This window comes from Drosophila ananassae, chromosome 3L (genome assembly GCF_017639315.1).
Source record: "Drosophila ananassae strain 14024-0371.13 chromosome 3L, ASM1763931v2, whole genome shotgun sequence".
Taxonomy (NCBI): domain Eukaryota; kingdom Metazoa; phylum Arthropoda; class Insecta; order Diptera; family Drosophilidae; genus Drosophila; species Drosophila ananassae.
The window spans coordinates 26,022,429-26,033,249 of NC_057929.1; the positions used below are offsets into that span (position 1 = coordinate 26,022,429).

General features: G+C 39.4%; 1 long non-coding RNA gene across 1 annotated transcript; it reads right to left on the bottom strand.

Moving 5' to 3' along the window:
• Nucleotides 1-9,032: 9,032 nt before the first annotated feature.
• Nucleotides 9,033-9,625, bottom strand: LOC116656205. Its single transcript, XR_004311206.1, has 2 exons — nucleotides 9,504-9,625; nucleotides 9,033-9,254 (listed from the first exon to the last, which is right to left on the bottom strand). It is a non-coding gene; the product is annotated as an uncharacterized LOC116656205 (long non-coding RNA).
• Nucleotides 9,626-10,821: the final 1,196 nt, after the last annotated feature.

The following is a 10,821-nucleotide window of genomic DNA, read 5'->3' on the forward strand; positions in this document are numbered from 1 at the left end:
GATTTACAACAACAATTTACAACAATTTGTCCGTAAATACCATATTGACAATTGATATGCCTAAGTCTTCTGATTTGCATGAATGCCATTCTTGGTGAAATGAGTCGCTGCTCGATCATATTTAATTTTGGCAAATAAGAGGGAATGATCGGGTATGAAAACCCATTGAACGTCGATAGTAAAGGAATTTTTAGAGCGTCGAGAGTTTTTTGGTTTTTTTCTGCGTTTCCTAAACTCTTTTTGACGCTGTGAATTTGTTTTCGATTCCCCCCGGCTTCGGTCCTTTTTGCATTGACTTCTGATTATTAAAATTCGATGGCTCTGCTCCAATTTTTTGACTGTCCTTCTGTCGCTATCGAAAATTTTTCTGGCGCTGCGCATTTCTTTTTCGAATGGATTCCTGATTATCCCAATACTCTTTTTGATACTTTGCGGCGGTTTTTCGTGCAATTTTTTTTTTAAATATTTTCTTTGACCCCCAAATTTACTGATACATTTGGTTGAGGTATTCCATCAACGCTGTAAATGTAATTATTACAAGGGTCAGATTTTAATTTCATTGCGGCGACGCGACAGCCGTCACATGTACAAAAATTTCACTAATTGAGCTATAAGCATACTCGTGAATCTCGCGTAGTGAGCAGCATGGGCAGTGGAAAAACGCTCGACTGTGGAGAGCGAGAGAGTGGAGAAATGGTTATATTCTCCCACTCTACGAAGAAGAAGCAGACAGATAGCCGTTTAACGTTACGTTACGGTTTTTTTCGGCTAGCCCTCCTCCGCCAAGCTCATACCGCGCCATACGAAACTTCGTTCCAAAAAATGAAACCAGAAGAAAAGATAGATGTATACTAGGGAAATATAATTATAAGGAAGGAAAAAATATATACAAAGAAAAAAATGTAATAAATTTAAAACACAACAAAAAAAAAAAAGGAAAAGATCTACATATACAACGAGCATGAAAATTGTTATAAAAAAAAATAGATACAATTTCAAAAAAAAATTAATACAAAAAAGAATATAAGGGAAACAAACCTAATGTCACCCGAAGAAGGGGGGAGGTTGATAGGGATATCAACACAGAAAAAATAGAAAAAAAGAGAAAGAGAAAAAAAACAAACAAAACCAACACAAACAAGAAGCTGGAACCACGAAGCTTCTGTCGTTCCCGAAGAAGGGGGAAGAGTGAGGAGATTAGATCTCCCACACGCCAAGACAGGTGGCAAGGGGGGCAACAGCGGGGCGACAGGCAAGCTAGCACGGCTGCGCGCACGGAAGAAGGAGAAAGAGGAATCACCGTGGAACGTAACGGTCCCGGGCGGGCCACCGCGTCCGCGCTTGAATGTTATAGAAGAGAGAGGGAACGGGGGGGAAAGAAGTGGCCCACGACAGCGCAGCTAAGTTTAGAAGACGCAGAAATGCATGTGTAATTCCCAAAGGGGGGGGGGAACGCGGGGAAATCCGAACAAACTCCGGTGACCTCGGATCGGAGGCCCAAGCAGGGCAAACGGGGGGTGCAACAAAGAAAACCCGCCAATAGAAATGCGGCGGGAATTGGAGAAAGTTAACGGCGAGAACAGAGGAACGAAGGATTAACGGCATGAAGCGAGATTTGCAAGGATTAGCGGGCGCCTCAGGCACTATATAAGGAGGGCCCCTGGAGCAAATCGAGACCGAGTCTTCTAGTGAAGCTGGAAGAGTTGAGTGAAAGACCCCCCCCCCCCCCCCTCTACCATAGATACTGCGGAGCGTATGCACACAGGTGTTTGGAGGCGAACGCGACCAGGGGGCGTGTCCTGTGCGGTAGGTAGGCCCTTCGTGGCCTGATCCGGCCGCTAAGCAGCGAGCAGCATATCCTGCCCGGCGTACGCCTGGGAGCTCAGCCACTCGGTCTGCTAACCTGGATTAGGTGCCGGCAACGGCGAAAGGGCGTTCCCAGTGAGCTGAGGATACAGTAGCCGAGAAGCAGCGAGAGGATAAGGATCAGGATCAGGAGCAGCGGCGACAACGGGAGCAGCGAGAGGATCAGGATCATGATCCCGGAGCGGTGATCGAGAATCGACGGGAGGACGAGCGGTCGGTCGGCTGAGCCGAGCAGCCGGTGAGATTCACCCTTTAGTAACGAAGCACCCTGTGTTACTTCTGGGCTCGGGCAATCACGTCGAATATATAAATTCGGTGGAACGATCCCCCAAACTCTGTGAGCTAGCCGCGGCATTTGTTGCGAGCAAAAGATACCAAAAACAGTTCGTTACACCTGGTGCCCAAACAACGTGATTGCTTTAGAGTTTAGGAGTAACACAACATCAAAATGGGGAGATAAAATTGGATTTACGCGCTTCGCAACGAGGAGTAGTGCGAAGTGTGCAGAGAGCACGGTCTTCCAGCGGATGGAACAGTAGAGAGTAGAGAAGTGGGTCGACGACACGAAGGACGACGAAGTGATGGGGGTCACGCGTGGATTCGAGGAGAAATACGCGCAGACGTCCACGAAAGTGGTCAAACAAGTCCGGGAATGGTCGTTCCGATTCGAGGGAACAGGAGTTCCTCTCGAGTTCGTGGACCGAGTAGCATGGTCCGCTAAAACTTATGGGTTAGAAATAAACACAATCCCGCGGGCGATGCTAGATTACATGGAAGGAGTTTAGAAGAAGCTTCGAGGCCTTTTTCCTGCCGAAAGGATATTTTAAGAAACTGGCAGACCAGGTCCGGCAGCGGAAACATTAGCGAGGAGAACCGTTCAAGGAGTATTGAAATAAGTTTCATTTTGTTTTGTATTGAAATATGTTTGGTTTTATTTTGTATTGAAATGTGTTTGGAGTTTATTTATTGGAGTTTATTTATTGGAGCAGCAATGGTGCCGCTCCAACGACCGAAAGGTCTCTGCTCTTTTACAATATCCTTAAGTCTAACTAAGGCTAAGTCTCATAGCTGCGCTGCTCGCAGGCAGCGGCAGAGAGACGGCTACGTATCTATATACTTATGTATATTGCTATGCGCTCTCAAGTGTAAGCGCGAGAGGTATGTATATGCTGTCCGTTCGTTGCAATTATGCCGACGCTAGCATTTACCGTGTGTGGGCTAATCCATAACGATCGGATCATATTTCGGCCACTTAGGAGTTATGACCGGGATTTTGAAATATGTAAACACTGCAACAAAGTGTTACAGTGTGTACCCTTTAAGTATCTTCGGTACAGTGGGTATTCAATATATGTGCATACTACATCTCCCTCCTTTTGAAAAATAACGTAATATAATGAAGTTATTTTTATAATAAAAATTTCTAATTAATACATTCCCTTTTTTTTTTTTATTTTATTAGAATTGAAGAAAATGAAATTATAAAAAAAATATATGTTTATTTATTTATTTATATAGGTGTGTCTTTGTATGGCCATACTAAGTACAATTTATGAAATAAAGATTTTTAACCTATCCTTATGAACTGTTTGTTTCCTATGTTTATTATTTGTTATTATAATGTTGTCTCTATCTCCTATTTCCGTTACTATATACGGACCTGTATATTTAGGATCTAACTTATGACCTGTCTCGTTTTTTAATAAAACTTGGTCACCTACTGATATATCTATATCCCTTACTTTATGATCATATAGAATTTTATTTCTATTCTTATTTGTTTCTAACATAACTCTAGCTCTTTTATAGGCTACTTCTAATCTATACTTACTCTCCTTAGCATAGTCATCTATATTATATAGTGCTTCTATACTATCTATGCTATTAAAATGTTTCGGTAAATTACTTGTTTTACCGAATACTAGCTCATATGGACAATAAGTGTGTGCCATAGATGGGGTCGTGTTGAAACAAAAGACAAAATATTGAAGCCATACGTCCCAATCAGTTTTATCAACCGATATGTAAGATCGTATGTACTCATTGAAAGTTCTATGACTTCTTTCTATTGTTCCAACTGTCTGGTGGTGGTGTGCTGTGGATGTAATATTTTCAATCTTTAAATATTTGCATAAATCGTCTATAATTGAATTCTTATATTCTGTTCCCATGTCCGTAATGAACGTCTTCATTGGACCGTACTTCAGAATAAAAGATTCAAATATTGCTTTAGCGACAGTATTAGCATTTTTATTTGGAACAGGTATTGCAACTAAATACTTAGTTAAATCACATATTAAAGTGACTGCATACTCATTGCCATTTTCTGATTTTGGCAATGGACCAATGGTGTCCACTATCACTCTGTCGAAAGCGTTTATTGGTGTGTCTGTAATTGTTAAAGGAGTCTTTATGTGTTTAGTTATTTTGGCTTTCTGGCATTTTTGACATTTTCTTACGTACTCAGTTATATCTTTAGACATGCCTTTCCAGTAATAGTGTCTTTTTACTTTGGCCAAAGTTTTTGATATGCCAGTATGACCTCCTTGAATTGGATCATCATGAAATGTAGACAAAATTGCTTCTTTTTCTTTTAAATTTGTTATTTTGGTCACCGGGTTGAGTAGCGCTACTCTTAATGTTTTCAAAATTTTATTGCCCATTAATTTAAAATTATCTACTGAAGTATATTCAAAGATATTTTCCCACGGTGCCACTTTGAGTTGGCTGATTTTATGTATACCGGCTTGCATTTCAAGCCTTTGGAAAAATTGATCTAAGTCAATAACTCCATTAGTATATAAATCGCTAACATCATATCTTGCAGTAATTTTTCTGCCTTGTTTAAATAAACATAACGAATTTTTTATCTGCAAGGTCACTACTTTACGTACTTCATCATTGTTTATGACGTCGTATACGTTGGGCTTAGAAGCTTTATTTAAAGATTGCATAGGCAATTCTTGTTTTTGATTTTCCGCGCGGAATTTTTGTCTACTTTGATATCTGGTAGTGACTTTCAATATATTTCTAGTTATATTTTGTAGATCTTTGATGGTTATCCTTGATAAAGCATCAGCTACATAATTATCTTTTCCCTTTAAATATTCGACTGTAAAATCGTATTCTTCTAGTTCGAGCCTCATACGTGTCAGTTTAGAACTGGGATTGATCATTGAGAAGAGGTATATTAAAGGTCTGTGGTCTGTTTTTATTAAGAAATGCTTTCCATATATATATGGTCTGAAATGTAATATCGCCCAATGAATTGCAGCCAATTCCTGCTCAGTAGTACATTTGTTACTTTCACCTTTTGTAAATGCTCTTGATGCGTATGCAATGGGAAGTTGGAGTCCATTATGGTTTTGAGTTAAAACCGCTCCACATGCTTGCTTTCTTGCATCTGTTATTATACAGAATTCTTTAGTGAAATCTGGATATTGTAGCAAGGTAGGTTCCATAAGTTTTGTTTTTAAGTATTGAAATGCATTTTCACACTCATCCGTCCATTTAAAAGGAACATTCTTTTTACATAATCTTGTTATGTGCCGTGAATAGTCGGCGAAATTTTTTATAAAACGTCTATAATAGTTACAAAATGCTACGGAAACGTCTAGCACTGTCCGCGTCGTGCGGAACTGGGTAGTTCATAATGACATCGTATTTCTTGTCATCTGGAAGTATTCCTTTATCAGTGCATTTATGACCTAGAAAAGTCACTTCATGCATAAAAAATGAACATTTTTCTGGATGTAACTTTAGGTTGTATCTTCTACATTTCTCAAAAACATCTGTTAAGTTCTTAAGCATATGCTTTTCGGAACAGCCAATTACTATTAAGTCATCCATATAAAGGAATGCTTGAGAAGGTTCTAGACCGGAGAACGCAATAGTCATCATTCTTTGAAACGAATTAGGGGCTATTTTTAATCCAAAAGGTAATCGCGTGAAACGATATGAGCCGTTGCTCGTTGAAAAGGACGTTATATCTCTTGAGCCTTTTTCGAGTTCAATTTGATGGAATCCTGACATTAAGTCAAGACATGAAAAGTATTTTGCTCGACCTAGTTGATCTAAAATGTCATCAATTCTAGGTAATGGGAATTTATCAGATAGTAATTTTTTATTTATCTGGCGGTAGTCAATTACTAATCGCCATTTCTTAACATTTGACCCGGGGGATGATTTCTTAGGCACAAGTAACAATGGGCTATTGTATTCAGATACTGACGGTTCGACAATCCCGTCAGAGATTAATTTACCTACTTGCTTTTGAATTTCGTTCACCTGACTATGTGGGCTTCGATAGTTTTTTATATATACGGGTTCATCATCTTTTAATCTCAATTTCTGTTTATAAAAATTATTGGTGGTTATTGATTCGGTTTCCAATCCGAATATATCGCTATACTGGGTGCATAAGCTAGAAAGCTGTGACTTAAACTGTGGAGGGAAGTTTTTTGAAAGTTGTGATAGTACGGATTTTTTCCTATTGTCTGAATTTGTATTGACTACATCGTAGTTCGAAAGTGGTTCATATGTTAGGTTATCAGTACTGACTACTTGGTTGGTATTTGTTGTGTTTAGTAGTCTTATGAAGGCATTATTAGATGTTGCTATGGTATTTGCAATATAAATGCCATGCTGAATTTCCTGATTTGGAATAAATACACTGTCTTCTTTTAAGTTAAGCTCAATTTTCCGAATAACTTGGGATCTTGCTGGCAGAAGTATTGAATTATTGCCAGAACTATGAGTTATTGGTACATTAATTGGAAATTTTAAGTTATTGGGTCTAATTATAAGCCAATCTTCAGATGGCTTGAAGTCTAATTGACAGTTGAATTTTTTTATAAAGTCGATGCCTATTATTCCATCGCATGGAATTGGGAAACGTGAATTTGGGAATATGAAAATCGTGTGGAATTATGTATTTAGTTGTCTGTATTTCCAAAGAAACTAAACCTTTGGATTTGGTTATTTCTTGACTTATGCCTTTTATGTCTATGATGTGATCATCTTGGATGTTTTGGAAGGTATCCGAAGTTTCTTTTAAAATGGAAATGTCTGCACCTGTATCTATTAAAAAGATAAGCTCTTTTCCAGTAGCTACATTGAAAAATGAAACGAATATATTTTGACTGAGATTAATGGTGTGAACTCTGACTTCTTTTACTATTGAGTATTTAAAGGGCTTTGGGAGTTTCCCGAAGTGTTTTGGTCAGTATTTTGTGCAATTCTGACATTGCTTTGATTATTGCCATTGGGGCCTTGGTACGAGTTTCCACCGCCTCTATAGTTTCCTCTATATTGGCCTCGTCCTCCCCTGTTGTTTTGGTTGTTGTAGTTATTGTTGTTATTTTGGTAATTGTTGTTGTAGTTATTGTAATTACCACGAGAATTACCTCTATAATTTCCACGTCCGCGATATGAGCCGCGCTGTGGATAATTCTTGAAATATAGGACAGTATTTGACTGTCCAGTTGCTTCGGTGCAACTATTGACAAATTTGGAAACAGCATCGTTCATAGTACTAAAGGTGCCAGCTTGCATGATAAGTTTCACCCTATCGATTGTGCAATTTTTAGTCATTGCTTTGACCGCATGCTGCGTGGAATAACTTCTGGCTAGCTCTAAAGGTAAACCATCCGTTATAAATGCACCTTCTAATGCTTTCGTCATCTGCTCAATTTCTTGGGTATATTGGTTAGCAGTTTTATTGCGCTGCTGTAGGTTCATCAGCTTCGCTGATAATACTTCTACAGTTTCGCCCTTGACGTTGCCTCTTAGTTTAGAAATCACTTCAGTAATTGTTGTCTCATTACCGATTAGATTTCTGGCGACACCTTTTAGCTTTGTTTTTATTATGGAGACAGCTAATTCTTCGTGCTCGCCTTTTATCGATTCTATTATTTGTAAAGCATCAATGAAACTCGTTAAATTTTCAGCCTTACCATCAAAAACTGGTATAAGCTTGGATGCTGTATTAATAAAATCAATATTTGATTGTGCCATTGTTACAAAGTTAATTATTTTGTTTTCTATTACACTAGAGGTATCTGAATCTGCTGAATTGTCCAGATCAGTGTATACCGCTGGAATAGTAAGATTATTCAAATCTTCATCCTCTATTTTGAGGTTTACTTTGGGAATCTCTTCTGACTCTGATTCATTCGCTTCTGTTGATTCTGAGTCAGGTGCAGTGTCAACTGCTATTGGGGTGTTTAGAACGGTTGGTATCGATATTTCTAAACTGTACTTTTGTTTAACAAATATTAAATTAGATCGTAGTCGGATCAAAAGTTTCGATACCTGCGACCAATGATCTTGATTTAACCTTTCCCTGTGTTTATGTATTAGCATTCGTGCTTCATTAAAGCATTCTACTAATATTTCAACATGCTTCCTAACAGTGTTCGTTTGGATAGGTCTATTCTGGGTTAGTGACTTATATGATCTGTCAAAATTAGTTTTAATGTTTGATAATTCTGTGTATAATTTGTTCCATTCCATGCCTTTAGTTTGGCCGTACTTTGTGAGAGGAATATATTGACATATTTTATATTTATTATTTTATTTTATTTATTTTTTATTTCATTTTCTTAGATTTTTAGGTGTTAACATTTATGTGTAATCTGTTGTTTGTGCTATATATATTTTTTTCCTTATTTTTATTTATTTGCTGCTTATATTTTATCCAGGTCATTTCCCCGGCTCATATACCTTTTTTTCAGACAATTATTATGCAGCTTGTAAATCTTATAAAAAACAGCGGCGCACATAATAACGACAATGATTACTAAAAGTACATGTACCCAATATAGATCAACGTTGGTAGATTCTACCTTGTTGATGACATTGGCAGTGGAATCCACTGTTTTTATGTCCAACGTCATTTTGGTGGGTTTTGCATATACTTTTATTTGTGTTTCATTAAAATTATAAAGATCTTCTGTTGGAAATTTACTTATTGCATTACTGCGCATTTAAGTTAACAGCTTCCTACCTAGTTTTTTGCGTAGCTTTACAGGCTACACGTCTAATCGAGCAGAAAAGGTTCCGCTCAATTTTACAAAATATTATATTATGAATATAAAAAAAATATGCATCGCAGTGCAATCAAAAAAAATATGCAGCGCAGTGCATGAAAAAAAAAAATTTTTCCCCAGGTTTGGTGGTCCTTCCTTCCACGTCAGCTGGTCGTCGCCGGTTTGGCTGCGCTGACGCTCCCTCGAGGGCGCAGGTGGCGGTCGTGCCTCCCACGCTTGCTATTGTTTTGGGTTGGTCTTCGCTTTATTCTTCGGCTTCACGCATGTGCAATTGCATGCTGCAGAGTTGAGAGGTCCGGGGCAGTCGGTCGGGCAGACCTGTGGTCGTTTTGGCAGAGGCTTGGAAATATTTTGTGTCGATATTAGTTTTTGGTTTATAACTTTAATTTGATTTTCCGAGCGAGTTGTGCTCTGTGGTACTTTGTTTTGGAGGGTTTCTCTTAAGAATTCAAGCTCGTTGTATAGCTTTTGCGCCGTCGTCCATGGGGGCGGAGTGGATTGAGCAAATAGTAGCCACTTTATGCGGGCTATTCTTTTGTTGATTTTTTTCTTTAGACCTCCACGTACCATTGTGCACACTCTACTCACTCAGACGTTTTTCTCGTATGATGTATTTTTCCTTTTGCATTTTCAATCCTTTGATTCCTTTTAGCCTTGGTTCCGAATATCTTCCTAAGTCCTCCAGGACTCATGTCACGGTCGCCATGAAATAAGTTTCATTTTGTTTTGTATTGAAATATGTTTGGTTTTATTTTGTATTGAAATGTGTTTGGAGTTTATTTATTGGAGTTTATTTATTGGAGCAGCAATGGTGCCGCTCCAACGACCGAAAGGTCTCTGCTCTTTTACAATATTCTTTAAGTCTAACTAAGGCTAAGTCTCATAGCTGCGCTGCTCGCAGGCAGCGGCAGAGAGACGGCTACGTATCTATATACTTATGTATATTGCTATGCGCTCTCAAGTGTAAGCGCGAGAGGTATGTATATGCTGTCCGTTCGTTGCAATTATGCCGACGCTAGCATTTACCGTGTGTGGGCTAATCCATAACGATCGGATCATATTTCGGCCACTTAGGAGTTATGACCGGGATTTTGAAATATGTAAACACTGCAACAAAGTGTTACAGTGTGTACCCTTTAAGTATCTTCGGTACAGTGGGTATTCAATATATGTGCATACTACAGTATATGGTGGACCTTCAGACGCTAATGAAGCTTTTAGGAAAATCCACGAAGGAGGTGATTGAAAGGCTGGTGGAGAACTGCATGCCGCGCATAAAAATGTTCATGAGGCCTTACGCATGCGCATCGCTCGAGGAGGTTATGGGTCAAGCCGAGGAATTCGAGGAGCAGGCCTTGGAAAAAGAGGTTTTTAATAGGCAAGCGGTAGACAAAAGGTGGCCAAAAGAGGAACTGCATCAGAAACCACCGGAGCAGCAGAGCCTCCCAGGACAGGGATGGAGGCAGAGATGGAAGCCTGAGGATCGACGCGAAATGCCACAGCAACAGCAGCCGAGGCAACAATGCACAGTCCCAAGGCGACAGCAGCCGAGTCAACAATGGGCAGTAAGCCAAAGTGAAAGACAGCCGAATCAGAACTAGTTGGAAAAAAAATTTTGAATATGTTGGTGTTTCCAGGCATGGGAGACAGCGCGGTGCTTGGATGGGATTTCCTCGCAGAATTCAGCACAGCAATAAAATGGCGCAAGCCACCAAGGCACGATCCCGAAAAAAGAAAGATGGTGCGGATGCCTGGAGGATATGCTTTCCATAGCTTGAACTGAACCCTCGGAGGAATGGGAGAGCGAGCGGGACAAAAGGAGGTTCATCGAGGAGAAGCTAGCGGCGTTCAAAAACCAGCAGGGTTGTTCCAAGATAACGCAGCATAGGATCACGATAATGGACGA